Consider the following 19389-nt stretch of genomic DNA (forward strand, 5'->3'; position numbering starts at 1 on the left):
GCTCAGTGTCAGTTTCTTCACTGCGGAAAAATCTAGTGAGAGGCCACCCGTGCTGTGACTTTGTCAGCTCTTTAGTAAATTACATGCAAGGATAAAGAGGATAAAGCATAAAGAGGACAATCCTTGCCTGCTGATAAAACACATTCTTCTTCATTCTCCTTTTTCTACAACGTATTGAATAACACTGTAGAGCATAAGTCATTATAGACTTTATGTGACAAATGTATAATTACAACACATAGAGCCAAAAAAAAGGCATCTCAAAGAATATCGTGTTTTCTAACAGGAAGTAGAGAGATATTTCAGAACGGTGAACACAGTTTTTTAACTCTGAAATATTCTAACGGCGTGATGTTTTTGAACAACTAGATGATGATTCTGCTGGCTACATGTGTATTCTAGCCTTCTGCCCTTTGGAAAAGTTTGGAAAGAGGAAGGAAGTTTTAAATTTACTTTATTTTCCTAATTTTGGATGCATAAAGCACTTGCCTGTGACATCACTGACTCTTCACCTCAACCTTACGGTCTAGGCATTATTATGTCCTTTTATAGCAGAAGCAGAGAAGTGCTTAGAAATTTGCTCAAGGTCGATCTCCAAAGAGGGGGAGACTGGATTCATACAGGATCTGTTTAAATCCAGTAGCCTTTGACTCTTAGACTCCAGAACGTTTCTTGTTGGAATTCAGTATTAAAAAATTACCATTAGATTTTTTAGCTTTACAAAAACAAAAATTTAGGTTTTTTTCTTAAGAATAAATTTAACATCTATAATACATATTAACAGGGTGCCTGGGTAGCACAGTCGTTAAGCGTCTGCCTTCGGCTCAGGGCGTGATCCCGGCGCTCGGGGATCGAGCCCCACATCGGGCTCCTCCGCTGGGAGCCTGCTTCTTCCTCTCCCACTCCCCTGCTGTGTTCCCTCTCTCGCTGGCTGTCTCTCTGTCACATAAATACCTAAAATCTTTAAAATAAATAAATAATATGTCTATAAAATCTATGCCTCAAAACTCACCTATTAGACAGGGAAAAAACTTTCTTACGGTTATTTGACCTCCCAATATCTAGTTTTATTCAGTTAACACGTTTTGCCTCGACATAAAACAAAAAGCTGTGTTTAATGCCATTAATTCTGAATAGTTCACTAATTTAATACTCCTGGTATTTTTCTTCTCTGTGCCTTTTTTAATATTGAGATCTATGTAGAATATTAGCATCAGTCCTTTCAAGGAACTTAATTTCTATATATATCAAGCCAACACACTAGAAAAGAAAAAAGGGGGGAGTGGAATTGGAGGAATAAGAAAAGTGAACTAAAGTAGCCGCCAAGAGGCCTACAGAATGGAGTTCTTCTGCCACCTCGTGGTTCTTCTGTGTTATAGCCAGAGCTACTTTATTCAATTTTTTTTTCTTTTTTTTAAGAACTGTTTTGATATATTCTTATTTCCAAAGATAGACCACTCACTCAGTGCTTTACAAATCTGGATTCCCAACACAGTCACTCAGAAAACATATTCAGGGGACCTATCCGTTGATATTTTGATCTCGTATTTGGGGGGAAGGGCCTGGGATAGTTTCCCAGTTTTCCCTGTTGATAATGACGCCCTCGATTCTGCATTGGACCTGTCAAAGACTGGAAGCTTTTTATACAGAATCAGTATTCCCTGATTCTCACTGCTAAACTCCACGTGGTGCCCCTCTTCAGCTGAGTGTGACCACGTGACTGAGCTCTGGCCGCGGCCTTCTTTATTGACCGTGCTTGTCCTGTTCCCATTTTCTTCTCCCTGGGTATTTTGGCTAAGTTTGGTTTTGTTGACAACCTCTTTCTTGACACTTTTCCTTCTGCTGGGTTTAGTCATGTTTTCTCTCCTTGTTCTCCTCCCACCGGACAAACAAACGAACCTCAACAGAGTCAAAGTCAAAGTCTCCCCCACCCAGTCAGACCTGGCCTCCCTGCTTCTCCAATGCATCAGGCAGTCCTCCCCTCATGGCTTCGGACAACCTCGTGTTTCTGGCTCAACACTTTTCCTCAAATACCTGCATGGGACCTGCCCCCTCCTCTTTCCAGTATTTGTTCAAACAGTACTTCTCACTGCTACTCCTTCTAAATGCAACTTCTTCCCAACAAATTTCTTATTCTTACCCTCCTGCTTCATTTTTTCCCTAGTAGTTACAATATTCAACATACTACACAATTTTAACACTCGTCGTAGTCATTGTCTTCTTAAGCCTAGAATACAAAATCCATAAGAACAGGGATTTCTATTTCTCCGCTGTCCTGTGCTCAGAAACAAAGACAGCGCCTGGCACAGACATTGTGAGTGCTCAAAAAAATACTCGTGCCCTGACTGAGTGAAAGAAGGTTTGAATGAATGAATAATGGTCCACGCGATTCGTAAATAAACACAGCCAGCACTATTCAGCCTCACAAGCATTCAAACATACAAATGAACACCAAGTACCATATTTTTCTATTGATTTTTTGATGTATATGGTCTTAAAATATAATTCCTAAAACCAGTGAGGTTGTAGTAAATTAGACTCACGTTTTAGTTAAACTGGTGTTGCCATTCTTTTTTTAATCAATTTACATGTAATCATAAAGTGTTTATAACCTCTGGCCCAGTAACCCCAGTTTTGGAATTTTGCCACAACAACCACCAAAAAATATATTCATACATATATTCTGCATAGCCATCTACTGCAGAATTCTTTTTAATTTTTAAATTTTTTTAAAGATCTATTTACTTATTTGAGAGAGAGCAGGGTGGAGGAGCAAAGGGAGAGGGAGCGAGAGAATCTTAAGCGGACTCCGAGCTAAGCACAGAGCCCAACTCTGGGCTCCATCCCACCACCAGGAGATCCTGCAGTACTAATAATGATGAAAACTGAAAGAAACTAAATGAATTAAGTTATGTTAATTCTATGCAGTGAACTATTTTGCAACCATTATAATCATAAGGACCGTGCTTCAACATGGAAAATTGTTTATGGAAAATGGAATCTCTAATTACACAGCTTTTATATGTATGTGGGAAAAGGCTATAAAGAATGCACAAAAATTAGAACTTTTCGCATATATGAGCGATGAGATAAAATCTTACTTTTGTCTCCATTCCCCACATGTTCCAATGTATTGCTGCAGCTTTTAGAGTTCTTTAACATTGGAAAGGAAAATAAATTGTCTTATTTCTAAATGTTATACCCTCACCTAATGTGAATTTATTCTAAGTTCCAAAAAGTGATCATTACTAGCTTTTATTGAATTCATCAAGAACAATTTACATCTTTGCGGAAATATTTTTAGAGTCTTTAAAACAGATTTATTTGCACAAAAATGAGCAATTTACCCAAAAAATTCAGGCTGAATTCAACATTAATTCAAGAATTAAATTGTCCTTCCCCTTTTCTCATGTGTCTGCTCTACCTGTCCGCATAGGTTCACGTTCTAATTACTTGGTTTCTAGAGATCTGGTTGGGCCCATTATCTCTCTACATTTTAATAAATAGGACTATCTATAATTGTTCCTCCTTTGCATATGTTGCTATTACTTCATAGCACACTCCCCAGGAATTCATGGGGGGTGGGGTTCAGACAAAGGAACTCAGGGCATACCCTTCCCCCTCAAAAATTGACTTCCCCCATTGAACTAACCCTTCAGCCTTCGCCAGTTCCTGAGGTTGTGATCTCCTTGCTTGATCTAACTAACCTTCCCTACCAGCCCTCAAGCTAGTCAGCCCTTCCCTTCGGTCATGTGTGAACTTATATATTGCTGAAATCCAGTCTTCCTCCCGGTGTCTTGCTCAGCAATCATTTGGGCTGTGGCCTCACTGCCCTTCCTGGTCATGACGAGAGATAGCTGCTCTCAATTTCATAGTCCCCCTTTGCATGAATTTCTGCTAACCTGTCACTCCCCTTTCAATACTGACAGCCAAGAATTATTTTCAGGGTCATAACATTAACTCCTTGGTGGGAAATGACATCAAATCAACTATTCTCTGATTTGCATCCTTACAAAGCTAAAGATTCATATAATGACAGCAGCAAAAAGACAAAAATCCCTCCCTATGGGTCCTCATACTCCAAAGGCCTTCCCTATTGCACTTCTCACACCATTGACAGGCTTGCCCCATGACTTACTTGCCAAAGGAATGTGAGAAAAAGTGATATGTTCCACTTCCAGTAGAAGCCATAAGAGTCATCACATGGTTCTTCCATTGCTTTAGATTTCCTCTGCCTAAAGACATCTAAACAACATCTTAGAGAGGGACTGCTCCTTCGGGCGAAGGCCAGAAATGAAGCCCATCAAGTGTCCTGTAATGAAGTTTAAAAAAAAAATCCTTATGTTAAGTAGCACTAAGATTTTTGGAGTCATTTGTTACCGTAGCGTAATCCAGCCCGTGTTGCCTGATACACCTTATGTCTTCCTGACATTTTAGGAGGCCGTGCGATCTAGTGAGCTCGATGTGTGACCTTAGGCAAATTACCCAACCTCAATGTGCCTCATCTCTAACATTGAGATAATGCCTATTATGTGAGGTTATTATGATAAATAAATAAGTAAAAACTTATAAACTTACTAGCTGGTAAGTACAATATGCTTAATAAATGTTAGCTACTGCTATTTGTTATTCTTATTATTACTATTGACAAGTATTAATCTGCAACAGATATGGCTTTTATCCGAATTCTGTACATACAGTGTCTGACTCACATGCTCCATTTGACCTATTTTCCAAATGTCTTTCATTGAGCAGCCACTTCCCTTTTGTTTCATTTCCGCATATGACCACTTCCATTCCTTTTCTTCTACCACCACTTTTTCCTCTTTTCTTTTGAACTAGTCAAGACTTTATAATATAAATTTAAATAGGAACATTGATACCCTAAATTTTGTACTTTTACGGACTTCAATCTATTCTTTGCCCTAATGGAGCTCCCAATAAATCATTCCAGGTACCAAAATGTCTGCTTAATGGACATCCTAGGATGCAGTGGGTTCAGTTTGTAAACACAAGTATCTGAAATGGTCGTAAGTTATGGAGCCGGAGTCTCCAGAAAAACTCTTTTTTAGAAACCATTCTCTTCTGCTGTCATGTTCTCAAGGATGGAGAATAATGTTCTTTTCTCTTTTTCCTACATGGGACAATTATACAAAAAGACAACCATTGTTCCTTAGAAATCCTATATTTTGTGCGTCCTTAGTTTCTTTACATCTTCCTATTTTTCTCACACAAAACATCTTTAATCATCTATGACATTGATTTTCATTGCAACCCATTTTCCTGGATTCTATAAACAGAAGACACATGCTTTAAATTACCAAAATCTTACCTCATTTTTCACTGCAAGAAAATAAAATAGAAAGTTCTTTCTCAAAGTGAAAACGATTCTTTTCTGTTCAGCTTTATAGATGCTTAAGGGCTTTGGGGTTGCTCTGATTACATAATTTTCTAACTGGCCACCTGGACTACAACTTTTCCCTTAGCCCAATGCTTTATTTTGTTGCCAAAATCATCTTCTTAAAATTAAAACTGGATTATTTCACTTTCTGGGGGTAAAAACATCCATACACTCTCCAACAGCAATAGAATCATTGCAATTGGAGAATTATTGCCAAATTAGCACGGTCCTATTCGCTCGAGCCCCCTCCCTAAAGCTCCCTCTTTCTCTCGTTCCTGCAGCAGCACCTTCTTCTTCACCCTTTCTGTTCATTCTCCAACTCCTTCCCGGCCTCCTTCACTTTTTAGGCCTATGAGTGTGGACATTCTCCACAATTATGTCCTCAAACCTTCACACTTCCCTTTCTACATCCTCCCTCCAGAGACCTCAGTCCTTCCCGTTGTCACCAGTAAATATCCATACACATTATCTAGAGCAGCGCTTTCCAATAGAAATATAATGCAAGACACAAATACAAGCCACATATGTAATGCGAAATTTTCTAGTAGCCACATTTGAAAAGAAGTTAAAATATATTTCATTATACTGAGATAAGATGAAAAATAAGAGGGATGCAAACCATAAGAGATGCTGAACTCTAGGAAACAAACAGGGTTGCTGGAAGGGAGGTGGAGCGGGGGAAGGGATAATCGGATGATGGGCATTAAGGAGGGCACTTGATGTAATGAGCAATGGGTGTTATAGGCAACTGATGAATCACTAAATTCTACCTCTGAAACTAATAAATTATATATTGATTATATTATATATTATGTAATTCTATAATACAATTCATATTATATAATTAATTATGATGTATTATATTATTTAATTAACAATATACTTAATTGTGTATTAATATATTAATAAATTATACAAATATGTATTATTGAACCCAATATACCCAAAATATTATGATTTCAACATGTAATCAATATTTTAAAAGTGCGATATTCATCTTCTTTTGTTTTGTTTTTTGGCCTGTCTTCAAAATGAATGCTTACTTTCCACTTACAGAACATCTCAATGAGGCTTAGTAAACATTTCTTTCAAGTCCTTACTGGTCACATGTGGCCAATGGCTACCATATTAGACAGTGCAGATCAGTGTACTAAACACTTGACCAAGGTGTGCCTTTAATAATCTGTTCAACCTCCCCTTATGAATGCCTGCAAACACTTAAGGTTGATCAGGACTGAAACAAAATATATTTCCCCCCTATAGTCCCTTTGTCTCACACAAACAAGTACCAGCTCATCCTCCTGACTTCCTCGTAGCTATCAATGGCCCCAACAATACGGCAGTATATAAGTTCCAAAACTACCCTAATATTAAGGAAGCAGAAGGAATCTTTCAGGTTATCCAGTCCTGCCTTCAGGAATTTCCTCCACAAATGGCTTAGATCTCTGAACCTTTCGCTAACATCTCCATACCTCCTGATATTATGGACAAAAGGTATCCACATGTTTTGGGGTTTTTTCCCCCTCTGAGGACAATATCCTTGACTTTAGAACTCAAAAGAGTTTGAATACCATGACCTAGGCTCAGCAGTGCCTCCTCTCTCTTCTATAATGGCCACACCCAATTTATCACCAAAATCTGTCCATTCAACCTTCCAGATCTCTCTAATGCAAACCTATTTCTACCTTCCCACTGCCGCTGACTTATATCATACCCATATCTTCTGGGTTCCTTTAGCAATGAGAGCAAGAAACTCTGCCAGGGAGCAATGGGGTCAATCTGTCACTGGTAGAAAGACAGCTGTGGCTTGATCACATGTGAACACCCATGACATGATCAGGTAGGTTGAGATGATTAAAAAACGGAATCAAAACCAAGTCAGTCGGAAGAAGAGTTGTGACTAGTGTTGTGGCCAGACTATACCAGGTGGCGTCAGACCCCAGTTGTCTGAGACACCACTGCGGTTCCTGCTAGTGGGTCTCAGTGCTCTGAGAAGAGGCTGGCTGTGGCCCTTTTATGGGGATCCTCAACATTTCCCTGCCCAAGTACCTACGGTAGACATGCTGCCAGTCCTGGTCTCCCTTGGCTATGCTTTGTGCCATGCCAACAGATTTGTTCTCATTTGCGCAAGATGGTTCCTGGTATCCTCTAGTTGTATTTAGGACGCAGTTTAAGGATGTGTCCTCCAGGTCTGAGCAGAGGTTGTTTGCTTCCAGAGTCTACTGATGTCTCTCAAGCCCAGCCTTTTCTAGGGCTGGTAACAATTTTCTGGAAGTTGGACTTTGGGCTAACGCTTTGAAAACTGACTACCCCTTCTCTACGTTTCTGTCTCCATTGCATCCTGCAGACCTCTGCCTGAAAAAGACAAAATCTTTTCCATAGATACTGTCACTCCCCCTTCTAACTTATTCTTATGGGTGCCCCTCCACCAAGAAATAAAATCAAAACTCTCTAACTTTGAATTAAAGACTTCTCTGGGATGTTCCCTCAAAACTACCTTTGTATCCTATCCTCCATATGCCTCTACCCATAGCTAACACTCTAGAAGAGGGTCATCAGGGGCACCTGGCTGGCTCAGTCGATCAAACACGCAACTCTTGATCTTGGAATCATGAGTTTGACTCCACATTGAGGGAAGAGTTTACTTTAAAAAAAAGGGGGGGAGGTGAAGGGGGATATCAAAGCTTTTGATCCCTTTGCTAGTCATTTGCCTTATATTTTCAAAAGGACAATTTCAATCAATGGCATGAGATAAGAGTCCCACGCTCTGAAACAGTCTCCTACTCAGGTGTTATTAACAAAGGTGATAGAACGGCCATGAATAATGTAAAGTACTTAAGTTGTGAGACCTCTCAGACCATAGGAGACCTAACCTACATTCATAAGCTCATTCATGACCCTCTTTATCAGAACCCCAACCCACTCCACGCAAACCTGAGCAGGCAGGTGACAAGTCACCAATTCTTATGTCAGACATCGAAACTGAAAAATCACCCCAGATTGCTACAGAAGAGACCAAATTGTTCTCTAAACACTATTTTGGCCCTGATGCAAATTCCTATATTGGCATCCCGCCACCTTCTCATTTCTACAAAGACTTAAACTGCCTGAAAAATGTTGATGTTTCACAAGGCAAAGGGTTGGTGGACCCTCTACTATGTGTCGCTCAAGCAAGAACTGTTAAATTCTGAGATCAAACCCTTCGGCTGCTCGCTGTAAAACTCCCTCTGTTTTACACCAGCGCCGGAACTGAAACCATTCACTGCATTTCTCCCTCACACTGCTCACTAGTCAGAGTCCGGATTGCTTCATTTCATTAATATCTTTATCTCTACACACTGGTGTGCGCAAAATCAAATCTGCAAGAATATCGAGTGTTTAGTTGCTCACGTTATTCATCAAAATGCCTCCCTGGAAAAAAGAAGTTCAACGTTGGGAGAAACAATGCTCAGTCATCACCCCTCCTCAGAGAAAATACCAGAACTGCCAGAATTGAGACCTTGACAATACACCACTTCCTTACACTTCCAGTTCACTAATAAGGATTCTGGGAGCTCATAATCATAAATGGAAGGCTGCTGATTTTTACACAAACTGTCTTGTGAATTAGTTTTAAAGTAGCATTCAATAATTACACAAGGACGTATTTATTTGAAACAAATGTGCTTAAAACAATGAGCATACTCATTTAAATCTGGGAAATGGTGGATCAAATGGTGATTCAATATGTAATATCTCAATAATATAATGAAAACTCTTTCATAACACATATTGATATTATACCTTGAAAGTTGCCTTTAAAATTCTGTAAAACAAAATAGAGAATGGAAGAAAAAAGAGAGGGAAGGAGGGAAAGTGGGAGAAAGTGAGAAAGGGGAGAAGTAGGAAGTAAGAGGGAAGGGAAGGAGGGAAGAAGGGAGAGGGGAATAAAAAAATTCACATCTCCAGAGGGGAGGGGTGGGGTGAGGGGCCAAATAGGGATGGGAATTAAAGAATACGCTTGTCATGATGTGCTCATCATCATGCAGTTTAAGGACGGAGGAGGAGGAGGAAGAGGAAGAGGAGAGGCACAAAAAGCCTGTGGGGTACAAGCAAGTTTTTAGCTCTTGATCAGGCCATTGGTAGCATGAGTGTATTCTCTTTGTGAAAATTGATCTAACTATATACTTAGGATTTGCACACATTTTTGCATGTGTGATACTTCAACAAAAAGTTTTCTCAAAAAAGTATTCGATTGAGAAAAGTAGAAATGCAATATAAAATCATCCCCTTGATGATTTTTCTATATTAAAAAGAAAAGTCACATCTCTTATCACACATTAATAGTGAGCAGAATGCTTTATTAATCACATAAAAAATTAGATCAATTAATCATTACTTGTGTTTTTCCTTGTGCAATTGAAACAGCAAATGATTTTGTCTGCATTGATCATGGCCAGGAAAAATCTTTCTTTCTGTAAATTTTTCTTAATAAATCTAGGGAAAATGCAGAGTTTTTTTAATGCTAAATCAAAGCTTTCTAAATCAAAGATCCTAAGTTTGAAATTCATCACATTTGTGATTCTCCCAAAACACCGTCAGAAGTTGGGATCTTTGTTTTCCTAACCTTTCCAGGTGTGCTCTAATAATACAATTACAAGGTTCTCTGGATTCTGAATTTAAAATTTGTACTCCAGAGAAGGGCCTAGGGTTTTTCATCTGTTTGCTACTATAACATAAATAGAATTTATTCATTCAATCTTATTTCTTAGCAATAACAAGAAATGCATCTAATATGTGCCTTGCCCTCTGTAAGGTATTTAATACTCTTTATTATGTGAAAAATAATCATCATCTGTGTTTTTAAATATTCCATATGAACTACAAATAAATAAAAGATAAGGATAAATATCTTTATCTGTATCTGTAAGGATACAGATAAAACAAAGCTAGTAAGAAGTACATAAAAGGACTAAAAGTATACAAGTTACCATTTCTTCCTGTAAATCTTGGTACATTTTCAGGGAATCTGTATTTGCAGGACTTTGAAGGAAAAAAATCAAAACAAGACAGAAGTTTTCTAGTTTCTTTTTAGTGTCATAGATAAGGATGTTGGGAATGAAGGAAGGGGGAAGAAACAGGATTGTACACAAGAAGTCACTCTGAGATGCGGGCTTCTCCATGATGGTCCATATGCTTTGTTTTCTCACCAAATAGTATATTGGAAATACTCTGAAGACATTGTTTTTAAAAAGTTTTGATAGATCCCTAAAATATTCTCTCTTCCTTGACTTTCATAAATAATATTTACAAAAAGTTTTTGGTTATAAAGGAAACCTTCTTTCATGCTGACAATGAACCATGACTGGTAGAGAAATATACTAAAGTATTAATGCTGGTGATGGGTATTTTTTCTTGTATATATAGATTTTGTCTACCAAACTGTCTAAAGTGGACATGTATATAACTCCTAAAGGAGTTATAAATATATGATAAAACCCCACACTGAATGCTGTATATGGAGCAAAGGGTATGAGCTGAGGGAGTTTGGATGAAAGAAAGAAAGAAAGAAAGAAAGAAAGAAAGAAAGAAAGAAAGAAAGAAAGAAACCACTAACAATTAGTGATAGTTTACTGTGGTTGAGTGGAGCCATAAATAATTTTGTTTTCTTTTTACTTTGCCAACCTTCCTATAATGAGAAGTTATTACCTTTATCATGGCAAGGTGGTGGGGAAAGCAAGTCCTCCATTTACTATTTAAAATATAAAATAAAGAACCCAGATGGAGAGGTTAACCTTGGGTAGCTAGGACACAGTTGAGAGAAGAAACGAAGAGCCAACCCCAGTTTGGACTTCCATTGATTCAAATCGCAGTAGGAGGAAGCACAAGTCTCCAAAAGGGAGAATAAACAATATTTTGGTTAAGGGAATGGGCTCCAGTACATTGACCAGTTAGATAGCCTTTCAGGGATTCTCAGGGCTTTTGAAAATGAAAATACTTGTCTCTACCAGAGCACTTTTGAAATAGACAAACATCAACCTGCCTCTCCTCCATGAGGGGGGCTTTCCAAGCATAACGTAGGAAAATTATAGCAAGTGGCGTCTGATGGAGAGTCCTGTTAACACTCCCCTCCCCCATGAGTCATCCAGGCATTCATCACACCCACAGACCCTCTACTCACACTGGTTTGTGAATATGTGACCGAAGGCTTCCTGGAGCCTGTCCTCATCCACTGAGCTGAAGCCTCTCAGAAACCACACTCAGCTCCAAACACAGCCTGTGCCACAGCCTTTGGCCTCAAGGACTCAGAGACTGTTCTTGGTGATCACAGAATTAGTCAACAGGAACTTGACCTTGTTGGGGGAGTTTTCCAGGCTTCACCCCACCTCTCAATTCCAGAAAGCTAATATGAGAGATACACAAAACCTACACACGTACTGCTGCAAAACCAAAGAGAAAATCATAAATGTAATAGGAAGCCCGAGGCCATTTCAAATGCCAAAAATACTCAGCTTTTTCAGTCAATGCAATTATTCGGTTATATTCTTTCATTCAATTCAAGTGGTTCACCTAAAGAAATAATATGGACATGACTACATTCTTCATTACAATACACAAGAGATAGAGATTAAATGGATTCTTTTTAGAATTTTAGAAATCTGCAATTAATTACTTCTATAATATATGCCAGTTTCAGGAAATTATGATGTCTAAAAATCTCCACTGAAAGAACTTCCAATCTATGTTATTACTTACATTTGGAATTTCAGATTGTTTATGCAATGTAATCTTTTAATAGTCTTACTTAGAATAAGTGTTCCATTAAAAAAAATTATCCCTTCAGTTTCTGAATTTAAGTTTAATCATCTTATAATTATATTAAAATGTTCTAAAAGCATTTTAATCTAATATCTGATTTCATGGAATCAATTTTTTATTCTACACAAATTGAGTCTTAACTAAGTTCAGGAAGAAAGATCTGTCTGTAATTTAGCCCTCAAAATAAAATTCAACTAGCCATAAGCCATTAGATGCCTGTCTTGAGGGCAGATGGAATTTATTTATGAAAGAAATCTGGTCATCAAACCCTAGAGACCTAAAACAAGGGTATAAGATTTCTAATAATTGAAATGAAAAATTCATTAATTAAGGTATTAACTGGACCAAGGCATAGGGAAATGAAGTGTTCTTTAATGAGATTTAGAAAGCTTGGTTCTAGAATATATGGTTTTCCAAAATCAAATTTGTGTCCTCTGGTGGGATTTTGAATGGTAGATACTTTACCAGGGAAAAGAATTCAATGGAGAAATGATAATGAAAACACTCCTACCTGGAAAATGCAGGGTATGGGTGGTGTGAGTGGCACCACATGAGAACTGAGGGCTTATCCCAGGGTACCAAAACTTTTTGGTAGAAGAGGGGTGGAGAACAGCTATTGGCATGTGTTTATTATTATTAACAGGTCAGAACAGAAGAAAAACGTGGTGAGCAGCACATGGGACATCAACTCCAAGTGACAGCATATATACTGAGTTAACTATTCTATCAATAGTTAGGGCCAGACTTGGGAGCAAAAGATTAAAAAAAAAAAAGTTATTTGGGTATGGTTCATTGCCTACCTGAACATAAAGCAAACTTAATTCTTAATTGTTTTTTGCCTGATTTAAGTTTGTCACTGCTAAATGGTTGAAGAGCATAAATGAAAGGGCATATGGGCTAACACACGTTCTCACTGAAGGCATGATTCAGTTGAAGTCGGTTATTTCCTCTAGTCTTGAGGTATCGCTGTATACATAAGGATGAGTGATTCCAAACCCTGGAACCACAGCAGAAGCTCATATGAAGATCTTGAATTTAACAGTGAGAACAGAGGACCCAGAGGGCCTGAAGGTGGGAGACAGAGAGTGGAAGAAAACAAGTATGTTGGGCCAAGGATTTGCTTTTAAAGGTGACCTCTGACTGAATCTCATTATATGTGATGTGACCATGAAAGAGCAAGAATGATTTGCAATTAGAATAAGGATGCATGAAGTTCACTTTATGTTCACACTTCTTTGAATGATATTAATATATTTATTGCTCTTTCATCTCTACAGAAGGGCAAGGGACCTATTTTTTATGAACCTGCTTAAAAATATATAAAAATTCAAGGCAGCTTTCTTGGTGTGGGAGTTGTTTTATGGCAGTTGAATAGAGATCATCGTTCCAGTAGAAGTTCTGCACACAGGAAAGTGTGAAATATCTACTGAGGATGTATGTAATATAAAATAAATGTTCTCTTTTATGTTATAGTCCTCAAAACTATTGATGAATTTAAGAAAGTTGAAGTAACATTTGTTCCTTCCCAGGGCTGGATATATATTTGAATATTTTAATAACTGTTGAATAGACAAACTTTAGGAGGATTCTAAAGCAGGACACTGGTCAATAACTTTTAGGAGTACTTGGAATTTTGAATAAAACTTAAAAAATTCTGAAGCTGAGAGGAAATGACAGACTCTCTATAGGAGAATTATCAAGCTCAGGAAAATAAACATTCTAAAGATACGTTTTGATTTATAACAATTTTTTTTAGTTCAACATTTTATTATTCCAACAATAAAAACAGTGTGGTGATTAGTTTTATGCCTCAACATGACTGCGCCATGGGTTGCCTAGATATTCAGTCAAAAATTATGCTGTATATGTCCATGAGGGTGGTTTAAAATGAGATTCACATTTGATTCAGTAGGCCTTATAAGTAAAGCAGATTGCTCTCCATAATGTGGGTGGGCCTCATCCAATTAGTTGAAGACTTGAACAATAGGGCTGGCCGGCACACAAGTAAAAGAGAACTCCCCCCACCTGATTGCCTTGAACCAAGATACTGTCCTTTCCTGCCTTCAGACTCCAACTAAAATAGCAGCTCTTCTTGGGTCTTGAGCTAGCAACTTCAGATTTTTAGACTTCTCAGTTTCCATAATTGCATGAGCCAATTTCTCATAAGGAAGAAACAAACATATTGGTTCTCTTTTTCTGAAAAACCCTAATACAAACTAGAAATCCCACAACCCTGATGGGCACATGGAACATTTGTCCAGGCGAATGACTCAAATCAGGTGATCTAGCCCAGTGCCTTAGCTGTGCCAGCATTTAACTTATTTCTTGAATGCATGTATATGAATATTTGAATAAATAAAAACTTGAATCATGGATAAATAAATGATTGAATGTTAAAATGATTAAGTCATTTCTAAGAATAAAAATGGATGTCTCTCCAATATTCAGAACTGAGAGTTTTTCAAAAGCAAGTGCTCAGATGGCTAGCTTCTTTCCTACCCAATGTAAAGCAATGCCAAATGACCCAGAGAGATTTCTGGAAACTGAAGGCTAGATATGTCCATGTAGACCAAATATCCAGTTGAAAACTGACCAGTGCAGACTATCTTTTAGATTGTTTGTGCCAAATAAGAACAGCCAATATGTTCCCACAAATGAATGAGTTTCAAAGGCAACATTATTCAAAGCCTGCACTTTGTTAGACATTTCACACTCTCTGTACTTTGCTGAAGCAAAGCTGATCACCACTGCTTTCTTGCAACCTCTCCTCTCCTGCAACAGACACCCATCTCTTAAAATCTAAGAGGCTAAAACATATGGAAAATTCAAACACACACAAATCCAAAACCCTTATCCTTTCTATCATACTAGAAATGTAGGGGAAATCACATTTGTTGTCTGAAAAATAAAATGAAAAATCAGGTAAAAAGGCTTACCCCTCTTACTCTAACCCTGTTAAGAGTCTCTATTTGTTTAAAAAAAAAAAAAGTATTAGAAATGGGGATTTTTTTAAGGTAATTAAATATTTACCTAAAAAGATTCATCTAAAAGTTATTGAGCCCTAAATCTAGGTCTGTGATCTCATACTTCTTTTCTCAACTAATCTTTAAAACAATGCTTTAAGGAAGTTATTATTGTCTTCATAATGAAATTAATATTCAAGTGGGTTTTGTAATTTGCCCCTATTCAGACTTACTGGGTGTCAGGGCCCAAATTCATCCTTCTCTTTGACTCATGAAATTTCAACTCCATCATTCTGACTTTAAATATAATTATATGGTCAGACCCATAGTTAGCCACTCTGTGAAGTTCTGGCCCAAGGCAGCAATGATTTGATTATCACAGACACTACTACAGACATTAAACTGACACCTACTGATAGACATTCTGGTAAGTTGGTTTGGAAAGTCCATGCCTAGAATTTTCTAATGTTGCTGTTGAAAGCCCTGATACCTGAGATTCTTGATATGTTATCATATGTGAATGTGTCCAAACTGCAGGACTAATATCAGATACACTCAGACAGAATTCAAGAGGCCTCCCTCACTTTTATATATCATGTATCTGAGTCAGGAAGAGAACAGAAAAATGAATCCCGACCTTGTAAAATGTGTGTTTGCTTGAATTACTTCACTCACTTTAGACAGAGGTGTGCTGACAATCATACTCTACAATTTATCTTCTCCAGAAGCAAAACCAGACCATCACATACCAGACTTTGTATATTGCACACACATACACACACACAAATTCATTGCACAACCCTTTCATTATTTCATCGTCTAAGTGTGTTCTCTCCAACTGGAAGACACTTTCAGAAATGTCAAGCAATTATTGACTTCTGAGTCTTTGTTAGCAAAACAATGAAATAAACCACAATTTCCTGCCCCTAGCACTTCACCACATGGTGCTGGTGCAGTGCCTAGCTATGAAATGCCAGATGGCCCAGAGACATCAATTGTTCGATAATAACATCATACACACTTTGAATAGAAGAATATTTTAGCAACATCCCTGCTACTGTCATGGGGGCAAGAAGCCCTATAGCTGCACTCACACTTGGGCTTTTACAACTAGTATAGATGACGGGTTTCTTTAGAAACTTTCCTGGAGGGTAGTATTACCCTTAACCATAAATCCTTCTAGTATCATCGGAGGTTTATGTCTAAAGCCTAGAACCAAATATATATTTGGACATTTAGAAAAGTAATATTGAATATTTATGTCATGACTCATCACCTTGCTGATCTTCAATTTCATTGTGCTGTGTCATTGAAAATGTTAATGCTAGAACATTGAATCCTACACGTATCTCTGAGGGATGTTAACCTATCCTGAGGTTGGTATGGAGAGAATATCTAGTAGAGAAACTGCCTGGGAAACAAAAGCAATTACAAACCATGTAACACTGCTTAGATTTCAAAAATTAAATAGAATTCACCCTGATATTTTGTCAATTACACAAAGCAAAGATCAGAAATTTATTTCCATGAGGGCATTGACTAACAGTGAAAATCTACCAACTTGATAATTGATTTTTATATTGAATAAAATTTTAAGTAAATAAAAATAGTATATGCTATACCACTTAGCACAAAACTGCAAAAAGTAATTTTATGCCCTTGGGAAGTAACCAAGAGCCTTGGGTAAAAGTCAGTATTGAATTTTCCAGACTTTCCAACAGACGAAAGTCTGGATTGTGGTAATCTCCTTTGTAAAATGAGCTGTAAGACCCATATAACCGTCTAAAAATGTTGCCGCTATAATCTCAGAATTGCGATCGCCAGACATTAACATTTCTGCCAACTAATCTGAATTCTTTGTCCACGTTGTTTTCCAAAGAATTCAGATGAATAGAAATATGCTGAAGTGCATTGCTGGAGACACTGATCAAATTTAAATAATCAATGTAGGGCCTTTATCAACTTACTTTTTACAAGTTATACATCAAATTGTAAGGTTTGTAATGTGTTGTCATTATCACGGGATGTTGAAATATAAATGATTTTTCCCTAAAGTTCCCGCTTTCCCTTTCCACTTGCTCACTTAATGCAGGCTAATAGTCTATTCTAGTTATTTCCTGAGGATGTGGGTGTGCCAGGGTAGGGTGGAAAACAGAAGCTTCCTATGCGTCCCTGGTTTATTTCTCCAGATCCTAATGCCATAAAGTGGTTATTTGGGAGGCAAAAAATGAATCCGGGGGAAGCTATCAAAAACTATAAAGGGAGGGATTTTCCCCAAATACGAGAAAAATAATTAGGCTGAGGGACAGCACAAGAAAGACAAAGTATGGTTGTTTAGAGAGAGATAGTCTTGACTCTGGTCTCCACATTAAAACTTCAGTGAGGAGACAGAGAATAAATGTGGATATTTGCCCCTTTTCCTAGATCATAAACCCATAGAAGTGATAGAGTCACAAAGTAGACATCAAGGCAAATGAAGCCATAGATAAATCCCAGGAGAAATCCCTTACCAGGTAATAGCATAAAAGCTATAGAATGATGTATCGGTTTTCAAGCCTGGCATGAAAACATCAGAGAGACCCACTGGACCTGAGGCCCTAAGTATACAAGAATGAGAGTTGTCTCAATAATTTACTGTATGGATCAGGGAGCAAGGACCAAATGGAATCAAATCCGTAGACCGATCAGCAAATATCTATGTGGACAGATGACTCAGAAACAAGATGGGTCATACAACATCTTGAAATTACATATATCTCCCTGGAACTTAGACCCAAGTGAGGGAAAAGAGAGACAATTTAAGAGTCTGATGTCCTGAGAAACTAAAGATTCAAAGACACCTTGCAGATGATGCCACCCCTTGGAGCTGCCCCCACTGCTCAGCCATGGTCAGCCCCACTGTGTTCTTCAACACTGCTGTGGAGGGCAAGCCCTTGGGCCCCATCTCCTTCCAGCTGTTTGGAAAGTTCCAAATACAGCAGAAAACTTTTGTGCTCTGAGCCCTGGGGGAAAAGGATTTCATTATAAAGGTTCCTGCTTTCACAGGATTATTCCAGGATCTGTGCCAGGGTGGTAACTTGACATGCCATAATGGCACTGGCAGCAAGTCCATCTATGGGGAGAAATTTGATGATGAGAGTTTCATCCCGAAGCATATAGGTCCTGGCATCTTGTACATGGCAAATGCTAACAGTTCCCGGTTTTTCAACTATACTGCCAAGACTGAGTGGTTGGATGGCAAGCATGTGGTCTTTGGCAAGGTGAGAGAGGGCATGAATATTGTGGAAGCCATGGAGCGCTTTGGGTCCAGAAATGGCAAGACCAGCAAGAAGATCACCATTGCTGACTCTGGACAAATCTAATAAATTTGACTTTTGTTTTATCTTAACAACCGGACCACTCTTTCTATAGCTCAGGAGAGTACCCCTTCACCCCCATCTGCTCGAAATATTCTATAAGTTTGTGCTTTCGCTGAACTTCTATGGGTTCATATTTTCCTTACTCTTTTCCAAGTTTAGCTGGACTGCAGGGTTATGTTTATGATTATGAGATAAGAACTCATATAATAAAATAACACCAACCACAAAGATTCAAAGAAAAATTTAGTTGATATGTAGAAGAATCAAGTCACGTTTCTTACATCTCTGGTTTATTTTGGACGGAGATTTGTACCTGTTATAACAGATAATGTAATTAACACTTCTAACATGAATTACTGCTAGGGAGTTAACTTCCAAGAACGCTGATCTCCCAGATTTTCCTAATATCAAGAACACAATGAAACTGTAGGGCGTCACCTATAGACCTGTCTGAATTGTTGTCATCAGTCCTCACACATATTTTTCACTTCATGTATTTGTGCATGTTGTGCGTTTCACTTCCTCCTTTCTTCTCTCCAGTTTTTTAGTGAAGAGCTACTATGTGCAAACCATGATAGAGTAATAGTGTCTTTGTCATTCAAGTCCCATGATCTATGATTTTATATGAACTATCAGTTATTGTACAATTAATCATAGTAGGAGCTTTACAAGAACTATCTCCTCTTCACAAACACAAAAGTGTGAGTTCAGCACCATGATCCCTTTTCACAAACTGAAAACAGAAGCTTGGAAAAGCTGCATAACTTGCCTAAAGTCAAACTGATTGAAAATAAAGGAGATGAGCCTCAAAATCTCTTCTGTTTCTACACTACCAGCCCAAGTTGATCGCTGGTTTGCTACCACCTTT

At 38.1% G+C, this 19389-nt stretch overlaps 1 pseudogene; it reads left to right on the forward strand.

Moving 5' to 3' along the window:
- Positions 1-18047: 18047 nt before the first annotated feature.
- On the forward strand, positions 18048-18524 carry LOC113256022 (peptidyl-prolyl cis-trans isomerase A-like; annotated as a pseudogene).
- Positions 18525-19389: the final 865 nt, after the last annotated feature.

The sequence above is a fragment of the Ursus arctos genome, unplaced genomic scaffold, assembly GCF_023065955.2.
Source record: "Ursus arctos isolate Adak ecotype North America unplaced genomic scaffold, UrsArc2.0 scaffold_4, whole genome shotgun sequence".
NCBI lineage: Eukaryota > Metazoa > Chordata > Mammalia > Carnivora > Ursidae > Ursus > Ursus arctos.